The sequence below is a fragment of the Schistocerca cancellata genome, chromosome 7 (genome assembly GCF_023864275.1).
Source record: "Schistocerca cancellata isolate TAMUIC-IGC-003103 chromosome 7, iqSchCanc2.1, whole genome shotgun sequence".
Lineage (NCBI taxonomy): Eukaryota > Metazoa > Arthropoda > Insecta > Orthoptera > Acrididae > Schistocerca > Schistocerca cancellata.
This window is the reverse complement of record NC_064632.1, coordinates 438,409,400-438,421,586: the sequence shown is the minus strand read 5'-3', so window position 1 is coordinate 438,421,586 and position 12,187 is coordinate 438,409,400. Positions and strand designations below refer to the sequence as shown.

The following is a 12,187-nucleotide window of genomic DNA, read 5'->3' as shown; positions in this document are numbered from 1 at the left end:
AAAAATGTGGAACGCTTCACGATTTTGCGTGTCATCCTTGCGCAGGGGCCATGCTAATCTTCTCTGTATCGTTCCAATTTTAGTATATGTACCGCCGAAGCGAGTACATTCGAGGAGCCCTCTGAAATTGTATATATAGTTATGGCGTCGCGTCAAACATGGTTCGGCTTGGACGTAGCTTTACGCAGCTCTGGCGAGGAACACAAGGCCTGCTGAGTGCTAATCTGTCAATTAATTACTGCGAGGTGTCGTTATTAGTAAGTGGCAGCTCTGTCAACTGTATTATTTGGCAGTATTGGATGTAAAACTTAGATCGTAGAGTCGCTTGCTCTCGCAGCATCCACCCAGAGCAGCAGCAGCTTCACACAGCTGCCGCTAGGCGGCAGCAAGACGTGTTGGCACCTATTGACGCCATGTTCTTACATCCCGAATTTAGTGTCTTACAGGCATACCTATGAAACACACTTCTCTAATGTGTGGGATAAATGACTCTGATTGGAACTGGTAGCAGGTCTTCAAGACTCTCAAAAAAAGTGAATAATTTTGCGAAACTGTCTTCACTGCTAACACAAATTTCATTACTCTTGCAGTGGTACTTTCTTATGATACTAATCGATTTAAAGACAGAGTCGCATATGTAAGGCAACTTTTAACTCACACATCAAGTACACCACAAGAAGACACAGTCTGTGACCATGTAAATTATTGAGTAACTCCACAGACACCAAGCATGGTCCTATTCATCCAATGGCGCCAGAAGACAATTGTGACTGCAACAAGAGACACAGTAGCCTCACGAACCATTAAAAACAGCATTCATATTGCACACTTTGAAACACAGCAGTGTAGGTCATTACTAGGGCATGGATGGGTGAATGCGAGTTGTGTGAGGAATGATGGACATAGTTCCGTTTTCAGTACAATACCAGGTGATATATTTGTGTTGATCCAAGTTTACACAGGGCAGGTCTACTTGACAACAGTGAAACACTGTGATGGAGATGTGTGAATGAGCCTAAAATATTGAGGGGACTTGTGGTAGGAGAAACCAGGTTAGCATTGTGTTAGTAGCTATAGTTATGTTCCTGGGAAATGTCAATCAGATGTAATCCAGTTTGGTGAATGTTGTTATTGCAGGAAGAATTGCTAGTGCAAAACAAAGAGTGATAGATTTAGTATCTGAAAGCAGTTAACAACTGAGTAGCTATTGGTGTCATGTGAGACAAACTGGTTTGTGATGTTGTTGTCTATTCCAAAATCTTGAAGCTTGCTAGTGTTTTGTGTCTAGACTGGCTCTGTATCTGCTTATGTGGTAGAGCTTCTGTGTATGTGACATAATGAATATTGAATGCAGAGATTGTCCAATCTTTCTCCTAGACACAGGATGAGAGGTGCATCAGCTGCAATTATGAACAGCATCGACTTGTATGACATTGATGGGATTCAAAGTGCTGTCACTGCAGGTGACACCTCACCAGATTCTTAACTGAAGTATATCTGCCTGTGTAATGAGCCACTGCCCTTCACCTAAAAACCAACTATTACAGCAAATCTGTGGTGAAGCAGCATGTCATGTACAAATTTCACTGGTGTGACCTACAAAGTATTTTCCCACATGTCTGGCTATCAGCCACTACATATAGTTACCTAAATTAATTTCAAAGGTGTCAGTTAATGAATACCACAACACTGAAGTGTTTAGAAAGCAGACCAGTATGCTAATATTAACATACAGTGTTATATGTTAATATTAGCATACTGGTCTGCTTTCTAAACACTTCAATGTTGTGGTATTCATTGGCTGACACTTTTGAAATTAATTTAGGTAACTATATGTAGTGGCTGATTACCAGACATGTGGGAAAATACTTTGTGGGTCACACCATCGAAATTTGTACATGACATGCTGATTCACCACAGATTTGCTGTAATAGTTGGTTTTTAGGTAACGGGCAGTGTCTTATTTCACAGGCAGATGTGCTTCAGTTAAGAATCTGATGAGGTGTCACCTGCAGTCTGTATTATGAGGGCTGCAGCTGGATAGCAAGGCCACTAGGAAAGTTACTTGAAACATAATGTTAAATGAACTTCCTGTAAAGGGGTAGCTTGCACACTTAATGATTAAAGAGACATCTTCCTTCACATGTTTATTTATGCTGCTGAAACAATTATGGCATCAGCTACAGCCATGAAGATGAATAGAGATAAATGTTGTGGGTCTGTGTGCAGACAGTATGTGATAGTGGCATACAGGCACCAGAAGCTTTGTAGGCGTTAGAGAAAAATAAATATTAGGTAATGCAAGCTAATGTTAGAGCGCTAGAGTGTATTTAAGCAGTAGTCTGAGTGAAACTATGTGTGTGAGAAAGATTTGGAACATGCAGCTATCTTGTGTAAAGTTGATGTAAGGTTTCCAAATGTTGTGTGTGGCAGTAGGTGTGTGTTATGAAATGACATGATTGAGACAGTAGGAAGAGATGTTGTGACAGCTGAGTGTGATACTGAGGAAGAGAAGAGGCTTTTGCCTGTGCTAGGCTTAGTCTTAATCTTAGGCTTAGACTGGCTGTGATTTGTGTCAGGTTTGCCAATGAGCTGAAGGGGTGCTAGTGACATGTACTTGTGTCAGTGTAGTTGTGGTTTTGGTGTGCTTGCTGACTTGTTATTAGAGTGACGTTTTAGATGTGCATTGGTGATGTAAGGGATAGGTTTATCGCCAGTTTTATCATGTTCTGTTGTGAATGAAAGAGAGTGGAGGAGAACTGCGTAAATGGTGAGCATAGTTTGTGACAAGTGGGTGCAGATATGAAGCGAAACTTGTGTAGGTGGCTGAGGGTATTAGCAGCTGATGTGAGACATGAGAGAGTGAGATTGCGAAAAAAATGTGGAACGCTTCACGATTTTGCGTGTCATCCTTGCGCAGGGGCCATGCTAATCTTCTCTGTATCGTTCCAATTTTAGTATATGTACCGCCGAAGCGAGTACATTCGAGGAGCCCTCTGAAATTGTATATATAGTTATGGCGTCGCGTCAAACATGGTTCGGCTTGGACGTAGCTTTACGCAGCTCTGGCGAGGAACACAAGGCCTGCTGAGTGCTAATCTGTCAATTAATTACTGCGAGGTGTCGTTATTAGTAAGTGGCAGCTCTGTCAGCTGTATTATTTGGCAGTATTGGATGTAAAACTTAGATCGTAGAGTCGCTTGCTCTCGCAGCATCCACCCAGAGCAGCAGCAGCTTCACACAGCTGCCGCTAGGCGGCAGCAAGACGTGTTGGCACCTATTGACGCCATGTTCTTACATCCCGAATTTAGTGTCTTACAGGCATACCTATGAAACACACTTCTCTAATGTGTGGGATAAATGACTCTGATTGGAGCTGGTAGCAGGTCTTCAAGACTCTCAAAACAAGTGAATATTTTTGCGAAACTGTCTTCACTGCTAACACAAATTTCATTACTCTTGCAGTGGTACTTTCTTATGATACTAATCGATTTAAAGACAGAGTCGCATATGTAAGGCAACTTTTAACTCACACATCAAGTACACCACAAGAAGACACAGTCTGTGACCATGTAAATTATTGAGTAACTCCACAGACACCAAGCATGGTCCTATTCATCCAATGGCGCCAGAAGACAATTGTGACTGCAACAAGAGACACAGTAGCCTCACGAACCATTAAAAACAGCATTCATATTGCACACTTTGAAACACAGCAGTGTAGGTCATTACTAGGGCATGGATGGGTGAATGCGAGTTGTGTGAGGAATGATGGACATAGTTCCGTTTTCAGTACAATACCAGGTGATATATTTGTGTTGATCCAAGTTTACACAGGGCAGGTCTACTTGACAACAGTGAAACACTGTGATGGAGATGTGTGAATGAGCCTAAAATATTGAGGGGACTTGTGGTAGGAGAAACCAGGTTAGCATTGTGTTAGTAGCTATAGTTATGTTCCTGGGAAATGTCAATCAGATGTAATCCAGTTTGGTGAATGTTGTTATTGCAGGAAGAATTGCTAGTGCAAAACAAAGAGTGATAGATTTAGTATCTGAAAGCAGTTAACAACTGAGTAGCTATTGGTGTCATGTGAGACAAACTGGTTTGTGATGTTGTTGTCTATTCCAAAATCTTGAAGCTTGCTAGTGTTTTGTGTCTAGACTGGCTCTGTATCTGCTTATGTGGTAGAGCTTCTGTGTATGTGACATAATGAATATTGAATGCAGAGATTGTCCAATCTTTCTCCTAGACACAGGATGAGAGGTGCATCAGCTGCAATTATGAACAGCATCGACTTGTATGACATTGATGGGATTCAAAGTGCTGTCACTGCAGGTGACACCTCACCAGATTCTTAACTGAAGTATATCTGCCTGTGTAATGAGCCACTGCCCTTCACCTAAAAACCAACTATTACAGCAAATCTGTGGTGAAGCAGCATGTCATGTACAAATTTCACTGGTGTGACCTACAAAGTATTTTCCCACATGTCTGGCTATCAGCCACTACATATAGTTACCTAAATTAATTTCAAAGGTGTCAGTTAATGAATACCACAACACTGAAGTGTTTAGAAAGCAGACCAGTATGCTAATATTAACATACAGTGTTATATGTTAATATTAGCATACTGGTCTGCTTTCTAAACACTTCAATGTTGTGGTATTCATTGGCTGACACTTTTGAAATTAATTTAGGTAACTATATGTAGTGGCTGATTACCAGACATGTGGGAAAATACTTTGTGGGTCACACCATCGAAATTTGTACATGACATGCTGATTCACCACAGATTTGCTGTAATAGTTGGTTTTTAGGTGACGGGCAGTGTCTTATTTCACAGGCAGATGTGCTTCAGTTAAGAATCTGATGAGGTGTCACCTGCAGTCTGTATTATGAGGGCTGCAGCTGGATAGCAAGGCCACTAGGAAAGTTACTTGAAACATAATGTTAAATGAACTTCCTGTAAAGGGGTAGCTTGCACACTTAATGATTAAAGAGACATCTTCCTTCACATGTTTATTTATGCTGCTGAAACAATTATGGCATCAGCTACAGCCATGAAGATGAATAGAGATAAATGTTGTGGGTCTGTGTGCAGACAGTATGTGATAGTGGCATACAGGCACCAGAAGCTTTGTAGGCGTTAGAGAAAAATAAATATTAGGTAATGCAAGCTAATGTTAGAGCGCTAGAGTGTATTTAAGCAGTAGTCTGAGTGAAACTATGTGTGTGAGAAAGATTTGGAACATGCAGCTATCTTGTGTAAAGTTGATGTAAGGTTTCCAAATGTTGTGTGTGGCAGTAGGTGTGTGTTATGAAATGACATGATTGAGACAGTAGGAAGAGATGTTGTGACAGCTGAGTGTGATACTGAGGAAGAGAAGAGGCTTTTGCCTGTGCTAGGCTTAGTCTTAATCTTAGGCTTAGACTGGCTGTGATTTGTGTCAGGTTTGCCAATGAGCTGAAGGGGTGCTAGTGACATGTACTTGTGTCAGTGTAGTTGTGGTTTTGGTGTGCTTGCTGACTTGTTATTAGAGTGACGTTTTAGATGTGCATTGGTGATGTAAGGGATAGGTTTATCGCCAGTTTTATCATGTTCTGTTGTGAATGAAAGAGAGTGGAGGAGAACTGCGTAAATGGTGAGCATAGTTTGTGACAAGTGGGTGCAGATATGAAGCGAAACTTGTGTAGGTGGCTGAGGGTATTAGCAGCTGATGTGAGACATGAGAGAGTGAGATTGCGAAAAAAATGTGGAACGCTTCACGATTTTGCGTGTCATCCTTGCGCAGGGGCCATGCTAATCTTCTCTGTATCGTTCCAATTTTAGTATATGTACCGCCGAAGCGAGTACATTCGAGGAGCCCTCTGAAATTGTATATATAGTTATGGCATCGCGTCAAACATGGTTCGGCTTGGACGTAGCTTTACGCAGCTCTGGCGAGGAACACAAGGCCTGCCGAGTGCTAATCTGTCAATTAATTACTGCGAGGTGTCGTTATTAGTAAGTGGCAGCTCTGTCAACTGTATTATTTGGCAGTATTGGATGTAAAACTTAGATCGTAGAGTCGCTTGCTCTCGCAGCATCCACCCAGAGCAGCAGCAGCTTCACACAGCTGCCGCTAGGCGGCAGCAAGACGTGTTGGCACCTATTGACGCCATGTTCTTACATCCCGAATTTAGTGTCTTACAGGCATACCTATGAAACACACTTCTCTAATGTGTGGGATAAATGACTCTGATTGGAACTGGTAGCAGGTCTTCAAGACTCTCAAAAAAAGTGAATAATTTTGCGAAACTGTCTTCACTGCTAACACAAATTTCATTACTCTTGCAGTGGTACTTTCTTATGATACTAATCGATTTAAAGACAGAGTCGCATATGTAAGGCAACTTTTAACTCACACATCAAGTACACCACAAGAAGACACAGTCTGTGACCATGTAAATTATTGAGTAACTCCACAGACACCAAGCATGGTCCTATTCATCCAATGGCGCCAGTAGACAATTGTGACTGCAACAAGAGACACAGTAGCCTCACGAACCATTAAAAACAGCATTCATATTGCACACTTTGAAACACAGCAGTGTAGGTCATTACTAGGGCATGGATGGGTGAATGCGAGTTGTGTGAGGAATGATGGACATAGTTCCGTTTTCAGTACAATACCAGGTGATATATTTGTGTTGATCCAAGTTTACACAGGGCAGGTCTACTTGACAACAGTGAAACACTGTGATGGAGATGTGTGAATGAGCCTAAAATATTGAGGGGACTTGTGGTAGGAGAAACCAGGTTAGCATTGTGTTAGTAGCTATAGTTATGTTCCTGGGAAATGTCAATCAGATGTAATCCAGTTTGGTGAATGTTGTTATTGCAGGAAGATTTGCTAGTGCAAAACAAAGAGTGATAGATTTAGTATCTGAAAGCAGTTAACAACTGAGTAGCTATTGGTGTCATGTGAGACAAACTGGTTTGTGATGTTGTTGTCTATTCCAAAATCTTGAAGCTTGCTAGTGTTTTGTGTCTAGACTGGCTCTGTATCTGCTTATGTGGTAGAGCTTCTGTGTATGTGACATAATGAATATTGCATGCAGAGATTGTCCAATCTTTCTCCTAGACACAGGATGAGAAGTGCATCAGCTGCAATTATGAACAGCATCGACTTGTATGACATTGATGGGATTCAAAGTGCTGTCACTGCAGGTGACACCTCACCAGATTCTTAACTGAAGTATATCTGCCTGTGTAATGAGCCACTGCCCTTCACCTAAAAACCAACTATTACAGCAAATCTGTGGTGAAGCAGCATGTCATGTACAAATTTCACTGGTGTGACCTACAAAGTATTTTCCCACATGTCTGGCAATCAGCCACTACATATAGTTACCTAAATTAATTTCAAACGTGTCAGTTAATGAATACCACAACACTGAAGTGTTTAGAAAGCAGACCAGTATGCTAATATTAACATACAGTGTTATATGTTAACATTAGCATACTGGTCTGCTTTCTAAACACTTCAATGTTGTGGTATTCATTGGCTGACACTTTTGAAATTAATTTAGGTAACTATATGTAGTGGCTGATTGCCAGACATGTGGGAAAATACTTTGTGGGTCACACCATCGAAATTTGTACATGACATGCTGATTCACCACAGATTTGCTGTAATAGTTGGTTTTTAGGTGACGGGCAGTGTCTTATTTCACAGGCAGATGTGCTTCAGTTAAGAATCTGATGAGGTGTCACCTGCAGTCTGTATTATGAGGGCTGCAGCTGGATAGCAAGGCCACTAGGAAAGTTACTTGAAACATAATGTTAAATGAACTTCCTGTAAAGGGGTAGCTTGCACACTTAATGATTAAAGAGACATCTTCCTTCACATGTTTATTTATGCTGCTGAAACAATTATGGCATCAGCTGCAGCCATGAAGATGAATAGAGATAAATGTTGTGGGTCTGTGTGCAGACAGTATGTGATAGTGGCATACAGGCACCAGAAGCTTTGTAGGCGTTAGAGAAAAATAAATATTAGGTAATGCAAGCTAATGTTAGAGCGCTAGAGTGTATTTAAGCAGTAGTCTGAGTGAAACTATGTGTGTGAGAAAGATTTGGAACATGCAGCTATCTTGTGTAAAGTTGATGTAAGGTTTCCAAATGTTGTGTGTGGCAGTAGGTGTGTGTTATGAAATGACATGATTGAGACAGTAGGAAGAGATGTTGTGACAGCTGAGTGTGATACTGAGGAAGAGAAGAGGCTTTTGCCTGTGCTAGGCTTAGTCTTAATCTTAGGCTTAGACTGGCTGTGATTTGTGTCAGGTTTGCCAATGAGCTGAAGGGGTGCTAGTGACATGTACTTGTGTCAGTGTAGTTGTGGTTTTGGTGTGCTTGCTGACTTGTTATTAGAGTGACGTTTTAGATGTGCATTGGTGATGTAAGGGATAGGTTTATCGCCAGTTTTATCATGTTCTGTTGTGAATGAAAGAGAGTGGAGGAGAACTGCGTAAATGGAGAGCATAGTTTGTGACAAGTGGGTGCAGATATGAAGCGAAACTTGTGTAGGTGGCTGAGGGTATTAGCAGCTGATGTGAGACATGAGAGAGTGAGATTGCGAAAAAAATGTGGAACGCTTCACGATTTTGCGTGTCATCCTTGCGCAGGGGCCATGCTAATCTTCTCTGTATCGTTCCAATTTTAGTATATGTACCGCCGAAGCGAGTACATTCGAGGAGCCCTCTGAAATTGTATATATAGTTATGGCGTCGCGTCAAACATGGTTCGGCTTGGACGTAGCTTTACGCAGCTCTGGCGAGGAACATAAGGCCTGCCGAGTGCTAATCTGTCAATTAATTACTGCGAGGTGTCGTTATTAGTAAGTGGCAGCTCTGTCAACTGTATTATTTGGCAGTATTGGATGTAAAACTTAGATCGTAGAGTCGCTTGCTCTCGCAGCATCCACCCAGAGCAGCAGCAGCTTCACACAGCTGCCGCTAGGCGGCAGTAAGACGTGTTGGCACCTATTGACGCCATGTTCTTACATCCCGAATTTAGTGTCTTACAGGCATACCTATGAAACACACTTCTCTAATGTGTGGGATAAATGACTCTGATTGGAACTGGTAGCAGGTCTTCAAGACTCTCAAAAAAAGTGAATAATTTTGCGAAACTGTCTTCACTGCTAACACAAATTTCATTACTCTTGCAGTGGTACTTTCTTATGATACTAATCGATTTAAAGACAGAGTCGCATATGTAAGGCAACTTTTAACTCACACATCAAGTACACCTCAAGAAGACACAGTCTGTGACCATGTAAATTATTGAGTAACTCCACAGACACCAAGCATGGTCCTATTCATCCAATGGCGCCAGTAGACAATTGTGACTGCAACAAGAGACACAGTAGCCTCACGAACCATTAAAAACAGCATTCATATTGCACACTTTGAAACACAGCAGTGTAGGTCATTACTAGGGCATGGATGGGTGAATGCGAGTTGTGTGAGGAATGATGGACATAGTTCCGTTTTCAGTACAATACCAGGTGATATATTTGTGTTGATCCAAGTTTACACAGGGCAGGTCTACTTGACAACAGTGAAACACTGTGATGGAGATGTGTGAATGAGCCTAAAATATTGAGGGGACTTGTGGTAGGAGAAACCAGGTTAGCATTGTGTTAGTAGCTATAGTTATGTTCCTGGGAAATGTCAATCAGATGTAATCCAGTTTGGTGAATGTTGTTATTGCAGGAAGAATTGTTAGTGCAAAACAAAGAGTGATAGATTTAGTATCTGAAAGCAGTTAACAACTGAGTAGCTATTGGTGTCATGTGAGACAAACTGGTTTGTGATGTTGTTGTCTATTCCAAAATCTTGAAGCTTGCTAGTGTTTTGTGTCTAGACTGGCTCTGTATCTGCTTATGTGGTAGAGCTTCTGTGTATGTGACATAATGAATATTGAATGCAGAGATTGTCCAATCTTTCTCCTAGACACAGGATGAGAGGTGCATCAGCTGCAATTATGAACAGCATCGACTTGTATGACATTGATGGGATTCAAAGTGCTGTCACTGCAGGTGACACCTCACCAGATTCTTAACTGAAGTATATCTGCCTGTGTAATGAGCCACTGCCCTTCACCTAAAAACCAACTATTACAGCAAATCTGTGGTGAAGCAGCATGTCATGTACAAATTTCACTGGTGTGACCTACAAAGTATTTTCCCACATGTCTGGCTATCAGCCACTACATATAGTTACCTAAATTAATTTCAAAGGTGCCAGTTAATGAATACCACAACACTGAAGTGTTTAGAAAGCAGACCAGTATGCTAATATTAACATACAGTGTTATATGTTATTATTAGCATACTGGTCTGCTTTCTAAACACTTCAATGTTGTGGTATTCATTGGCTGACACTTTTGAAATTAATTTAGGTAACTATATGTAGTGGCTGATTGCCAGACATGTGGGAAAATACTTTGTGGGTCACACCATCGAAATTTGTACATGACATGCTGATTCACCACAGATTTGCTGTAATAGTTGGTTTTTAGGTGACGGGCAGTGTCTTATTTCACAGGCAGATATGCTTCAGTTAAGAATCTGATGAGGTGTCACCTGCAGTCTGTATTATGAGGGCTGCAGCTGGATAGCAAGGCCACTAGGAAAGTTACTTGAAACATAATGTTAAATGAACTTCCTGTAAAGGGGTAGCTTGCACACTTAATGATTAAAGAGACATCTTCCTTCACATGTTTATTTATGCTGCTGAAACAATTATGGCATCAGCTACAGCCATGAAGATGAATAGAGATAAATGTTGTGGGTCTGTGTGCAGACAGTATGTGATAGTGGCATACAGGCACCAGAAGCTTTGTAGGCGTTAGAGAAAAATAAATATTAGGTAATGCAAGCTAATGTTAGAGCGCTAGAGTGTATTTAAGCAGTAGTCTGAGTGAAACTATGTGTGTGAGAAAGATTTGGAACATGCAGCTATCTTGTGTAAAGTTGATGTAAGGTTTCCAAATGTTGTGTGTGGCAGTAGGTGTGTGTTATGAAATGACATGATTGAGACAGTAGGAAGAGATGTTGTGACAGCTGAGTGTGATACTGAGGAAGAGAAGAGGCTTTTGCCTGTGCTAGGCTTAGTCTTAATCTTAGGCTTAGACTGGCTGTGATTTGTGTCAGGTTTGCCAATGAGCTGAAGGGGTGCTAGTGACATGTACTTGTGTCAGTGTAGTTGTGGTTTTGGTGTGCTTGCTGACTTGTTATTAGAGTGACGTTTTAGATGTGCATTGGTGATGTAAGGGATAGGTTTATCGCCAGTTTTATCATGTTCTGTTGTGAATGAAAGAGAGTGGAGGAGAACTGCGTAAATGGAGAGCATAGTTTGTGACAAGTGGGTGCAGATATGAAGCGAAACTTGTGTAGGTGGCTGAGGGTATTAGCAGCTGATGTGAGACATGAGAGAGTGAGATTGCGAAAAAAATGTGGAACGCTTCACGATTTTGCGTGTCATCCTTGCGCAGGGGCCATGCTAATCTTCTCTGTATCGTTCCAATTTTAGTATATGTACCGCCGAAGCGAGTACATTCGAGGAGCCCTCTGAAATTGTATATATAGTTATGGCGTCACGTCAAACATGGTTCGGCTTGGACGTAGCTTTACGCAGCTCTGGCGAGGAACACAAGGCCTGCCGAGTGCTAATCTGTCAATTAATTACTGCGAGGTGTCGTTATTAGTAAGTGGCAGCTCTGTCAACTGTATTATTTGGCAGTATTGGATGTAAAACTTAGATCGTAGAGTCGCTTGCTCTCGCAGCATCCACCCAGAGCAGCAGCAGCTTCACACAGCTGCCGCTAGGCGGCAGCAAGACGTGTTGGCACCTATTGACGCCATGTTCTTACATCCCGAATTTAGTGTCTTACAGGCATACCTATGAAACACACTTCTCTAATGTGTGGGATAAATGACTCTGATTGGAGCTGGTAGCAGGTCTTCAAGACTCTCAAAAAAAGTGAATATTTTTGCGAAACTGTCTTCACTGCTAACACAAATTTCATTACTCTTGCAGTGGTACTTTCTTATGATACTAATCGATTTAATGACAGAGTCGCATATGTAAGGCAACTTTTAACTCACACATCAAGTACACCACAAGAAGACACAGT

At 41.5% G+C, this 12,187-nt stretch overlaps 5 non-coding genes across 5 annotated transcripts; all 5 read right to left on the bottom strand.

Annotated features, from left to right (window-relative positions):
- Positions 1-107, bottom strand: LOC126093344 (U6 spliceosomal RNA). Its single transcript, XR_007521515.1, has one exon. It is a non-coding gene; the product is annotated as a U6 spliceosomal RNA (small nuclear RNA).
- Positions 108-2,875: 2,768 nt separating this feature from the next.
- LOC126093343 (U6 spliceosomal RNA) lies at positions 2,876-2,982 on the bottom strand. Its single transcript, XR_007521514.1, has one exon. It is a non-coding gene; the product is annotated as a U6 spliceosomal RNA (small nuclear RNA).
- A 2,768-nt stretch (positions 2,983-5,750) lies between these two features.
- Positions 5,751-5,857, bottom strand: LOC126093342 (U6 spliceosomal RNA). The gene has a single exon (XR_007521513.1). It is a non-coding gene; the product is annotated as a U6 spliceosomal RNA (small nuclear RNA).
- A 2,768-nt stretch (positions 5,858-8,625) lies between these two features.
- On the bottom strand, positions 8,626-8,732 carry LOC126093341 (U6 spliceosomal RNA). The gene has a single exon (XR_007521512.1). It is a non-coding gene; the product is annotated as a U6 spliceosomal RNA (small nuclear RNA).
- Positions 8,733-11,500: 2,768 nt separating this feature from the next.
- On the bottom strand, positions 11,501-11,607 carry LOC126093340 (U6 spliceosomal RNA). The gene has a single exon (XR_007521511.1). It is a non-coding gene; the product is annotated as a U6 spliceosomal RNA (small nuclear RNA).
- Between the last annotated feature and the right edge of the window lie 580 nt (positions 11,608-12,187).